Genomic DNA, 12,617 nt, shown 5'->3' with positions numbered 1-12,617 from the left:
AATATCAATTGAAAAAGATTTAAATATGCGTATGACCATTCAAATACAAAAATAGCCAAATAAAAAGAATTAAAAATGAAAAAAAGACAAATTAAAGTAAGTCCTTACATATGAAATATAAAATAAGAGAAAAAAAGTGAAAAAAAATACAGTAAAATGTAAACATGACATTGAACAATACAATTCATTACAGTGTTATTACTATCTTATGAGAATAGGATAATGTACATAGACTAAAATCGCATAAAAAATATAAACAAATGTTTATTTTAATGAGAAATTCGTTGAAGTAAATTATACATCAACTTTCAAAATAAATTGTCTCAATATAATTAGGAATACAAAGTCACATTATTATTATTATCATACAAATTATAATTTAAAAAATGAAATAGAAATTTTAAATCTGAAACAAAATTCATGTATATTTTAAAATAATAAAAAGATTTTTAAAAAGAGATAAATTCTCATACAAATAAAACAAAGGTACTTGAATTTAACATTCGAGTGTTTAAACAATCACAACAATCACAATGAAATTATATTAAATATCATGTATGTGTATCATATGGGATTTTTCATTATGTACAATCCGGTTCAAAAGTTTGGGGTTTGACCCCAAACTTTTGAACGGTAGTGTATTAAGTTCAATAAGATCGTATTACGATACAAAACAATAATGTCCAATTCAACAGTAACAATGACAGCAAGTTAAATGAAAAGAATGTCGAAAAGTACTAAATATTAGGGGAAAAAAACTTTTTTGATTAATAATTGTTATTACTTATGCCACAAAAGTATGACTTAGAATGTTTTGTATGTTGAGCTCTTGTGTATTCACATTTTCATCTTTAAAAGTCATGTAATTTTCACAAGATTCAGAAATAAACTTTCATCAACAAATTATGTAATAAATATGTGGTCGCACAATTAGACAATTATACTGATCATACAAAATTATAGAATAGTCACACAAACCCTCAAGGAGTGTTTATGCACACACAAAATGCACACTAACCAGTCAGGTGAAGTTCCAGAGGCAGTTGGGTCACGGCCATTATTGCAGTCGTCATGGCGACAGGGTATACAAGTGAGGCAAGGGCGGGCATGAGGTCATCGGGTCTGTCCATCAACAGAGGATGGAGAAGAGGAAAAGGATGCCTGTGGCGGATTCTTGTCGCCACGGGAACAGCCTGAGGTTTTTTTTTTTTTTTTTTTATGGGACAGGGGGGTCTTTGAGTGTGACACAAACCAAGATTCCTCACTGTCAACATCATCTTGGTCAGTTTACAATCTGGATGCACATGAAAGGATGTGAAGAGTGGCCTCTGCTCTGCTTCCAGCATGTGAACGTAATCTATTTTTGTCCAATCAGATTCCGGCCTCAACATGTTGCCGTGTCAACATAATCTGTGCTGTGCCATCAGAATCACTCGTGCTGATTCACGTCACCCAAACAATGAAACTGAACCCTACCTCGGAAATTCGGGAGAGCGCCTAAATGTCAGAAGATGGCGATAAAACACTACTTTTGTCTAAATTAAACTCCATAATTCACTTTGATGTAGTTCCTCGGGTCCAAAATACATCATTAGAGCACTAATTTAGTCCAAAAAAAATCCTCCCTAATTCACTTCAATATAGTTCCTTGGCTCCAAAATGTGATAGTTATGCACTTTTGAATTTAAAAAAAAACAAAAAAAACCCTCTTTATTAAAATCAAACATACCCTTGGGGCAGCACAGTGGCTGAGTAGTTAGCATGTCCGCCTCATTTCACTTGCTTTATTCAAATGCGACAATAAAAAGCGCAAAATATAACGAGCAACTGACGGGCTCAATTTGCAACGCATAAAACAAGCCCATTCACTGCTGCCGCCAGACTGACTTCTCTCTTCAGCATACGTCATACCACCATCGCATCTAATCTCTTAAAAACAACACACGCACACATATTTAATTTTCTTCGCTATATTCCCTCGTTTTTCGCGGTTTTCGCGGAAAAGTGGGAGAATATGATGAAAAAATGTTTTGCTGTATTTCCTCGTTTTTCGCGGAAAAGCGTGGGAGTATAGTGATTTTTTTTTTCCCCACTGCATTTCCTCATTTTTTGTTTTTCGTGTAAAAGCAGGGGAATACAATGACATTTTTTTTTGCTGTATTCCCTCATTTTTCGTGGTTTTTGCGTAAAAGCGAGGAATACCATGACATTTTTTTTTGCTGTATTCCCTCGTTTTTCGTGGTTTTCACGTAAAAGCGGGGGAATACCATGATTTTTTCCCTCTGTATTCCAGCGTTTTTTGCGGAAAAGCGGGGGTATACCATACATTTTTTTTTTTTTTTTTTTGTTGTAATCCCTCGTTTGTCCCGTAAAAACGGGAATACAATGAATTTTGTTTTTGCTGTATTCCCTCGTTTTTCGTGGTTTTCGCATAAGAGTCGGGGAATACCATGAAAAAATGTTTTACTGTATTCCCTCATTTTTCGCGGAAAAGCGTGGGAGTACATTTACCTTTTTTTCCATTGCATTACCTCATTTTTTGTGTTTTTCGTGTAAAAGCGGGGGAATACAATGACTTTTTTTTGTTGCTATATTCCCTCATTTTTCGTGTTTTTTGCGTAAAAGCAGGGGAATACCATGATTTTTTCCCCGCTGTATTCCCTCCTTTTTCGCGGTTTTCGCTGTTTTCATGCAAAAGTCGGGGAATACTGTGAATTTTTTTCCCGCTGTATTCCCACATTTTTCGCAGTTTTCGCAGAAAAGCGGGGGAATACATCAACATATTTTTTGCGGTTTTCGCGTAAAAGCGGGGGAATACCGCAATTTTTTTTTGCTGTAATCCCTCGTTTTTCGCGTAAAAGCGGGGGAATACAATGAATTTTGTTTTTGCTGTATTCTCTCGTTTTTCGTGGTTTTCGCATAAGAGTGGGGGAATACTATGAATTGTATTGTATGTATTCCATCGTTTTTCGCGGAAAAGCAGGTGGATACTGCGAACATTTGTTTCACTGTTTTCCCCTTGTTTTTCGTGGTTTTCGCTGTTTTCACGCAAAAGTGGGGGGGATACCGTGGAATTTTCACCTGCTGTATTCCCCCGTTTTTCGCAGTTTTCGCGGAAAAGCGGGGGAATACCGCATTTTTTTTGCTGTAATCCCTCATTTTTCACGGTATTCGCATAAAAACGCGGTAATACCGTGAATTTTTTTTCTCGCTGTATTCCCTTGATTTTTGTGGTTTTCACTGTTTTCACGCAAAAGCGGGGGATACCATGAATTTTTTTCCCGCTGCATTCCTCCGTTTTTTGCGGTTTTCGAGGAGAAGTGGCGGAATACTATGAACATTTTTTTCACTGTATTCCCTTGTTTCTGCCTTGTTCAGAAACGTACCATCAGCATTTTTTCACGGTTTTCGTGTAAAAGCGGGGGAATACCGCAATTTTTTTGCGCTGTATTCCCTCGTTTTTCACAGAAAAGCGGAGGAATACCGCGAACATTTTTTGTGCTGTATTCCGTTGTTTTTCGCGGTTTTCGCTGTTTTCACGCAAAAGCGGGGGATACCATGAATTTTTTTTTCGCTGTATTACCCCTTTTTTCGCGGTTTTCGCTGAGAAGCGGCGGAATACCTTGAACATTTTTTTCACTGTATTCCCTTGTTTCTGCTTTGTTCCGAAACGTAACGGAACCCCCCAACCCTCAATTTTATGGCACTCTAAAGACTCCGCATATGCAGTATATGGACTACGTGTCCCATGATCACCCTGGGCTCACGCAGCCAATGGCATGGGACTTGGGGGGGGGCTAATGTAGTACATCTAGGTTGCTGTATATCGAGTGTGAAGTGCGTGAGTGTTTTCGGCGCATTAAAAAAGTTGACATACACCGCAAAGTTACGTCTGCTCATTATTGCACAACATCAGCATATGACAACATAATTGATTACGTTAATTCTAATATTCACTCATTGAACATGGCAATCCTACCTGCCTCCTCTGCATCTGTGAGGAGCAACAAGCCAGTTTCCACATTTACATGTTGTCGTATCACCCGGTGCAAACTGCATTCTTACAGCTTTTGTAGTAATCCTCTGTCGGTTGAGGCCGCGAGCTTGTTGCATGATCATAATTACTATTTTTGCACTTTTTTTTTTAGCTTCTTTTACGAGTGCTTTTCTCTTTGTAATTGTTATTTTTTATCCATGACCCGAGCACCGATCTAGTAGCTAGTTTGGCTCAAAATAGACTCCGATTAGCGAGGGGAGCTGCATGTTTTATCTTCGCCCGCACACGTCATGATGCGTCAGAAAAAAAAAAATCTTTTTCTTTAAGACGGCGAACTAATATGTTGGTGCTATCTTCAGCTAGATGTATTTCCGGTTAACGCCATATGGGGGCCTGTTGACCAGTGAAAGAGGGGAACGGGGGTGGGGGTGTCTATAAGCTAAGTGAGGGGTAGAGTTCAGCGTACACAAATCAGTTCTGTGATCTAGAACCCAGTAATCGTGTGAATCCTTTGTGAGTGTAAGGCCGTTGGCGATTGACCCTACCCCGCCCCATCGCCAATCCCGGCACCGGGACCCCCCACCCGAGCGCGCCCTATCACATCCTGCAGCACGCGAGCCCCACCAGGCGCGCAACAGCCACGCACACGAGCAGAGACGCCACGCGGGCGCCAACCCAGGGCCCCGGTCCCCACCCAGCCAGCCCTTGGTGTTCCGCACAGCCCATCCCTCCTCCCGCAGCCCAGCAAAGGAGCCATCGTCACCCCCCGCGCACCCATCAACCGGCCCTCTGGGATGCAAGAGGGGACGCACCACCAACCCCACATCCACCCCCACCCCTGTCCGCCCACCCGGCCCACGAGCCACAGCTGCAGGCCCCCCACGGGACCCCCAGCGGCCCACCAAGCCCAGGACAGGGCAGGGTTCCCCGCCGGAGCAGGCAACACCCAGCCGATACACCGGCGCCTAGCATGCGACCCGCGAAGGAGCACAGGCGGGATACCCAGTCAGAGAAGAGAATGAAATTCCTTGATTAACCTCAAAATGGTTTTGTTTCCTAAAATAGCCCACAACATGAGAGGAAAGCACTACTTTGTCTAAATAAAACTCTTTAATCTGAATCATCATCGTTAAATAGGTTCAAAATGTGGCAGTAAAGAACAACCTTTGTCGAAATAAAGCTCCGTATTTCACTTCAACAAAATTCCGTGGCTCCAAAATATCACATTATTGTGCCATGACACTACTTTTGTAAGTTAAGAGACTCCTTAACTCACTCCAACAAAGTTCCTGGGCTGCAAAATGTTGGTAAACGGTGATTAAACACTACTTTTTTCTCAACGAAACTAACTTCAACGTACTAGTTCCCTTGCACCAAATATTCCACAAAATGGTACCAAAACAACGTTTTTTTTTTTTTTTTTGCTCGAAAATATCTATTAGGTGGATTTTTCAGCATGTAATTGGGCTTAAGTTCCCCACAAATGATCATGCTCATAAATAAATCAGTCGTACCTCAGACAAATGAAGTGAAATTGGATAATTTCCCGCACTACATTAGAACACTTTGTACAGCAGTGTTCAGAGTGAGCAGAGTCGGCCACACACTGTTGTGCTACTAGAGCAGCGTCATGCTGGCTATTACATAATGTGTGTGTTTGTGTGTGTCTACAGGCTAGATGATCCCTGGCATGACGACACGTTGTGTAACGCATCATTCGCGCAGTCTCACAACATTACAACTCGACGCTCACCTCACAAAATCTATTTAGTTGAGCAACAGGTCACTTGACTCCTTTTACATCAAAACATATGATGGAAGCTCGCCAGAAGTTGGACGATCTGGGGGGTATCGCAATAACTCATTGGCTGCTATTGACGGGGATGGATGTCCAATTTATTTTGACTGTAATTTCTAATGGGATGGCAGCGAATGATCACTTCCTGCCGTACCAGTCAAAATAAATTGGACAAAAGGTAGTAGCATCTGTTGTGATAATGTGATGATAATGAGCCAGCAAAATTGTTTGTCGGTTTCAAAAATTTAAAAGATGTTTCAAAAAACAATCCAGGTGTGAAGACATTATCTATTCATCAATGAAATTATGTTTTAAGTATAAATTATTTGATTAATAATATAATAATAATAGTAAACATTTTATTTTAGAATAAAGGCATGGTTTTTGAAGAACAAAGTTAAGTCAAGAATGAGGTCATATTTCATTTTAAAAATAAAGCCATATTTCAAGAATGAACTTGATAAACTTTAAATTTTAACACAAACATTTTTTGGTGAAGAATGAAATAATTTTTTGCGGTGGGTTAAATATTTAGGTCAAGAATTAAGTCATATTTTTAGAGTGCATCTTTTAGAATATGGAACACTTTCCCCCCAAGATTTAGTTCAAACTTTTTAAACAAGGCTTTGGAAATTAAATTTACATTTTTTTCATAGTTTGTTGAAAAGCAAATAGTTTTAAAAATAGAAATAAAAAAAAAATATATTAAACATCTTTCACAGGAATATTTTTTCTTGTCTGTTTTATGTAAAGACCATGCAATACAGTACATGCAATGACTTAAATCTATATTTTGCAATCTTTTTTTTCAAGCGTGTCATCTATTTTTCTGAAATAAAGTCATATTCATATAAATGTAAAAAGTCCCATTTAAATAATGAATTTCATTTTTTAAAGAATGACGGATTTTTTGGGCGAAGACAATTTTTAAGAATAATTTTGTTCAAAGAATAAGTTGCATTTGCATGATTTGGTGTGACCCCAAGCTTGTTTTTCAAAATGTCAAGTATGTCAGCGAGTGAGAGATTATGTGTGTCAAATTGGGGCTTGAAAGTGCACTCCGTGAACTTTAAAATTGCAACCACGCTCACTACTTCTGCTGCTTCTGCTAGTTCTGCTGCTGCGTCTCCCGTGACAACTTGCAAAAATAGAGGTGAGGCTTCACGACCGATTGGTTGCCACAGCAATGGAGACGTGTTGTCGTGGCCATGCGGTTGGTGTGGGAAAACCATTTATGGGGTGAACCATTTGAACTTTATTCACACACACGTGCACACACCCACACACTTGACCCACAAATAGTCCATTTAAATCAGTCTGTATTCATTTAACTGGGAATCAGTCAGTCCTGGCTAAACAAATGATGTATAGTTTTAAAAAGACTTTAATTAAAGTTGTACATACTTTGAAAATATTAATGATGTATTTTTTTATTTTTATTTTTAAATAAAAGTTTTGATCAGAGTTGCTTGGTGAGATCAAAGTAAAAAGTATATAGGGCATAAAACACACAAGACTGAAAAAGCAATTTCTGCTCTTGCACTCCTATTTAAATGAAACTGCTGTATTTTAAGCCAAAACAACTGTTGTGTTTGATAGAACAACATGTCAATATGCTGCCATCGCAAATTCATGGCGCATCAAGCCCCCAAACTATTTTTAATTTGTCCGTGTTACCCTGGAAACCCCCGTTTACAGACATTGCGCAACCGCTTTTGTTTCAACCCAGTCATAAAAATAAGCTCAGTAAATATATTTGTTATTCGAAATGTCAGTCATTTTTAGCTTAGAATCATTAATTGATGTCTAATATTTCGCTTAAAAAAAAAAGACTTTAGAAAAATTATTCACTCACATATTTTAAACTTTTAAACAAATTACGTCACAATGAAAAAAATGGCGTCTGTAAAAAAGTCACGGGTATCTACTTCATAACTATTGCTTAATTGTATTTTTTTTTTTGTTACTGTCACATTTTCTCCGATATGTTAGATGATAAATAATCAATCCAAACAAAGATGAAATTGAAAAACAAAAAAAGGGTATATATATATATATATATATGAAAAGAAAATCTTGACCACTCCTTGATGTCTGCGATTTCTGCATCGCGACCCTTGTTATATTACCATGTTTCACCCATAAAATCCCCTCCCAAATCCAGCTGTGGCCATTCACAGCTGAGTCGTGACACTCAGTGATACATGCCACATGGAGTTTTTTGATCGAAATCAGGTAAGTACGCGACAATATCTCATTAAAGTCATGGCGTCTGTAATTCTGCTCTCGCGTGCTCTCACCTCCAGATAGGGTTTTGCTGTTTAAAAAACATTTTTTTAAAAAAATGCCCTTCTGTTCAAAATGTTTCTTCCCCCAGAAAAATGAGATTTTAAGCTTTCCAATGATGTATCGCACATCTATATCGGGCCATTTTGAAATTTGGCTAAATTGGGGGTCTCAGAGCGGAACTTCAAGTCACCTAAGTGTTTTCCGCCATAGACAAGTTTCCTGAGTGAAACATGAGCGGCGCCATCTTTGATCATTTCTGCTCCGAACTTCCGGTTTAGACAGAAGAACATGAAGTGCGGTTGAAGTAAGCAGTGTGTTGACAAAGTTAAAACTGCAAAATCAAACCAGAGGAACTTACGGAATCTCCAAAAATGGATTCAGCACGACGTAGATGAAACTCCAAGATTTTCTGTGCTGTGCATGAACTCCTGGAAGCGCCTAGATATATAGTTGGAAGTGGAATATTTGAACAGCGTCCAGCTTCAAAGCGCCAGTGTGGATCTACCTCACCATAAGCCTTAAATTGAAACCAGCTGCAGACAATAAGGTAACGATGTGCTTCAAACCTGAGGATCTACCTAAAAGATTGTATGTTTGTTCTTATCACTTCGGTGATTATTCGTGGACCAAATTATAACAACCTGTAAGCCTGTGTTGACGTGAGGTGTAGATTTTGTGACTAAAATGAAGTGAAATTACAAATAATATTACAGTTGCTGAATGCAGAAGGGCTGACACGGATTTTGTAGTTACAACGAAATACTACAGTACAAAAAATGTACATATACACAAAAATAGTATGTCATTATTTTTCATTGCAGATATTGATCGCAATAAAACATTTGGACAACATGATTCAATTTCTTGTTTTATTCAAAACTGTTGAGATAAATGGTGGAGGAAATGTTTTGTATTCATAAATGTGTCCTCAGTTGATGTTGAAATAATGTTCCTATTGCCTATTAATATTGACATATTATCTTTTCGCCACAAGATGGCAGGATGGGACTTAATTGTCTAAAGTGCTACTTTTATTACTTCTTTGTGTTTGACTTTGATGACTTTGTGGGATTGCCTGTGAAGACAGCAATGAGAGAGGATGTATCCGCATGTCAATGGAAATTAAATACGCCGAGTTTTGGCTAAAAGACAACTTATTCTCCGTCAATTCTTCCTACGAATGCAACGTTGAGCTGCAACCACCTCAACAGGTTATGGGCCCAGGAGTCATTCGAAGGTAAAGTCAGTTTCCACCGTGTAGAAGGTCGCGAAGGACAGCGTGCTCACGGACTGCTGATTAGCGGAAAAAGCTAACAGGCAACATGGATCCACGAGGAACAAGTAGGTTACCTCGACTGGCATTTGACGGAGATGAAGCTAAATATGAACTCTGGGAAACTAAAATGTTGGGACATTTTCATCTGATCGGGCTAAAGAACACAGTGCTGGTAGGACCAAACACTGAAGCCGAGAGAGAAAATGATGAAATGAAAAATGCGGACGCGTATGCTGAAATGATACAACTTCTTGATGATAAAAGCCTCTCGTTAATAATGAGAGATGCGCCAAATGACGAAAGAAAAGCTCTGAAAATATTAAGAGAATATTATGCTGGGAAGGGAAAACCCAAGATTATAAATCTGTACACCATGCTAACATATCTTCAAAAGGGAACCGAAGAAAGCATAGTGGACTACATAATAAGAGCTGAGACCGCCATCACAGCATTGCGAAATGCAGGTGAAACAATGGCAGATGGTCTACTTATCGCAATGGTCTTGAATGGGCTACCAGAAAATGACAAGCCATTTACAATTCATGTGGCGCATACCGATGAGAACATGACATTTGCAGAATTCAAAATCAAATTCCAAAGACGACGCAGAGTTGGTGTGCTTCAGATGTGGGATCAAAGGCCACCGTGCAAAATCATGTCGACAAAAGACATGGTGTAGTCGTTGCAAAATGGACACACACAAAGATGCCACTTGCAGACGCAAGGTCAAACCGGACGGAGCGAGAAAAATCGCTGAAGATGGAGATCCTGACTTCGCGTTCAAGGTGAGAGATGAACAGCCCGACACCAGGCGGCAGGATACACACAGCATCCGGGAACGAGGCCTGATGGTGGACACGGGAGCGACATCTCATATCATCACTGACGAGACCAAATTCAAAAGCTTCCAGGAGACGTTCAAACCAGAGAACCACAGCGTCGAGTTGGCACCCGGTGCAGTGGAGTCGCACTCAAAAGAGGAGATGCTGAGTGCTACCCGATTGACAACGGATGACATGATAGCTGATATCATGACAAAACCTGTAACAAAGTTAAAATTGAAGAAGTTTGACAGTGTTATTTTTGGAATTTGAAATGTTAAAGTTCATTTGGTTGTTAAAAAGGCCATCAACATGAGAACAAGTGGGGGTGTTGAGAGAAATGGTGGAGGAAATGTTTTGTATTCATAAATGTGCCCTCAGTTGATGTTGAAATAATGTTCCTATTGCCTATTAATATTGACATATTATCTTTTCGCCACAAGATGGCAGGATGGGACTTAATTGTCTAAAGTGCTACTTTTATTACTTATTTGTGTTTGACTTTGATGACTTTGATTTGTGGGATTGCCTGTGAAGACAGCAATGAGATAGGATGTATCCGCATGTCAATGGAAATTAAATACGCTGAGTTTTGGCTAAAAGACAACTTATTCTCCGTCAATTCTTCCTACGAATGCAACGTTGAGCTGCAACCACCTCAACAAAAACGATTGGTGCATGTGCAAAACAGGTCAATAAAACACAATTTATTAAAATTATTTGAAAATATTAACGAAGGTGGAGCATAAGTCGACTCTTTCATCATTAAAGTCAAATGCACATAATCTTGATAAATGTCCATCGACGTACAGTAAGTGTTGTTGCTGGTATTTTGGCCCATTCCTCCATGCAGATCTCCTCTAGAGCAGTGATGTTTTGGGGCTTTCGTTGGGCAACACGGACTTTCAACTCCTTCCTTACCCCGTGGCGTCAAAATGATAACAAGAACAGGGAGCAAAAATCCCAGAACCACACGGGAGGACCTAGTGAATAACCTACAAAGAGCTCGGACCACAGTAACAAAGGCTACTATCAGTAACACAATGTGCCGCCAGGGACTCAAATCCTGCACTGCCAGACCTGTCCCCCTGCTGAAGAAAGTACATGTCCAGGCCCGTCTCTGGTTTGCTAGTGAGCATTTGGATGATCCAGAAGAGGACTGGGAGAATGTGTTATTGTCAGATGAAACCAAAATAGAACTTTCTGGTAGAAACACAGGTTCTCTTGTTTGGAGGAAAAAGAATACTGAATTGCACCATACCCACTGCGAAGCATGGGGGTGGAAACATCATGCTTTGGGGCTATTTTCTGCAAAGGGACCAGGACGACTGATCTGTGTAAAGGAAAGAATGAATGGGGCCATGTATCGAGATATTTTGAGTGAAAATCTCCTTCCATCAGCAAGGGCATTGAAGATGAGACGTGGCTGGGTCTTTCAGCATGATAATGACCCCAAACACACAGCCAGGGCAACAAAGTAGTGGCTTCGTAAGAAGCATTTCAAGGTCCTGGAGTGGCCTAGCCAGTCTCCAGGTCTCAACCCCATAGAAAATCTGCGGAGAGTGTTGAAAGTCCGTGTTCCCCAACGACAGCCCCAAAACATCACTGCTCTACAGGAGATCTGCATGGAGGAATGTGCCAAAATACCAGCAACAGTGTGTGAAAAGCTTGTGAAGAGTTACAGAAAACGTTTGGCCTCCGTTATTGCCAACAAAGGGTACATAACAAAGTATTGAGATGAACTTTTGGTATTGACCAAATACTTATTTTCCACCATGATTAGCAAATAAATTATTTAAAAATCAAACAATGTGATTTTCTGTTTTTTATGTTTCCACATTCTGTCTCTCATGGTTGAGGGTTAACCATGTTGACAATTAAAGTCCTCTCTAATATTTTCAAGTGGGAGAACTTGCACAATTAGTGGTTGACTAAATACTTATTTGCCCCACTGTACCTCCCATAACACTAGCGGTAACATGGCTACATAACCCGGTCTTTGCGGTGGTACGGGATTGGTTCCACATCTGCCTTCATGAACATGTTGTCCTCCCATGTTGTGATGGTGGCAGATGGATGCTGCATTTCCCAAATCGTCTTTTTTGAGGGATTTTGACGAGTAATTCATCGCCAGCTCCACTGTTGTTTTGGATGGAGAAAGTGTGAAACGGAAGTCACGAGCAGAAATGCAGAAGTAAAGCGGAGGTACCTCGGAAACTTGTCTATATTATGAGCATATTTTACAAAACAAAAGCCTTTTTTCAGTTTTCTATTTTTAGAAACATGTTATATTTTGCCAAATATAAATTATATGTTTTTTTTCACTCCAAAAAATAAAGGTACATTTTTTGATAACCCAGTCATATTAATAATAAAAACAAATGCTTGTATTAACTTCAATTTTAATACACATCCTATGTTCTTAAGTCGTTAAAA

This window comes from Corythoichthys intestinalis, chromosome 10 (genome assembly GCF_030265065.1).
Source record: "Corythoichthys intestinalis isolate RoL2023-P3 chromosome 10, ASM3026506v1, whole genome shotgun sequence".
Taxonomy (NCBI): Eukaryota; Metazoa; Chordata; class Actinopteri; order Syngnathiformes; family Syngnathidae; genus Corythoichthys; species Corythoichthys intestinalis.
Note: the sequence above shows the minus strand (reverse complement) of the source record.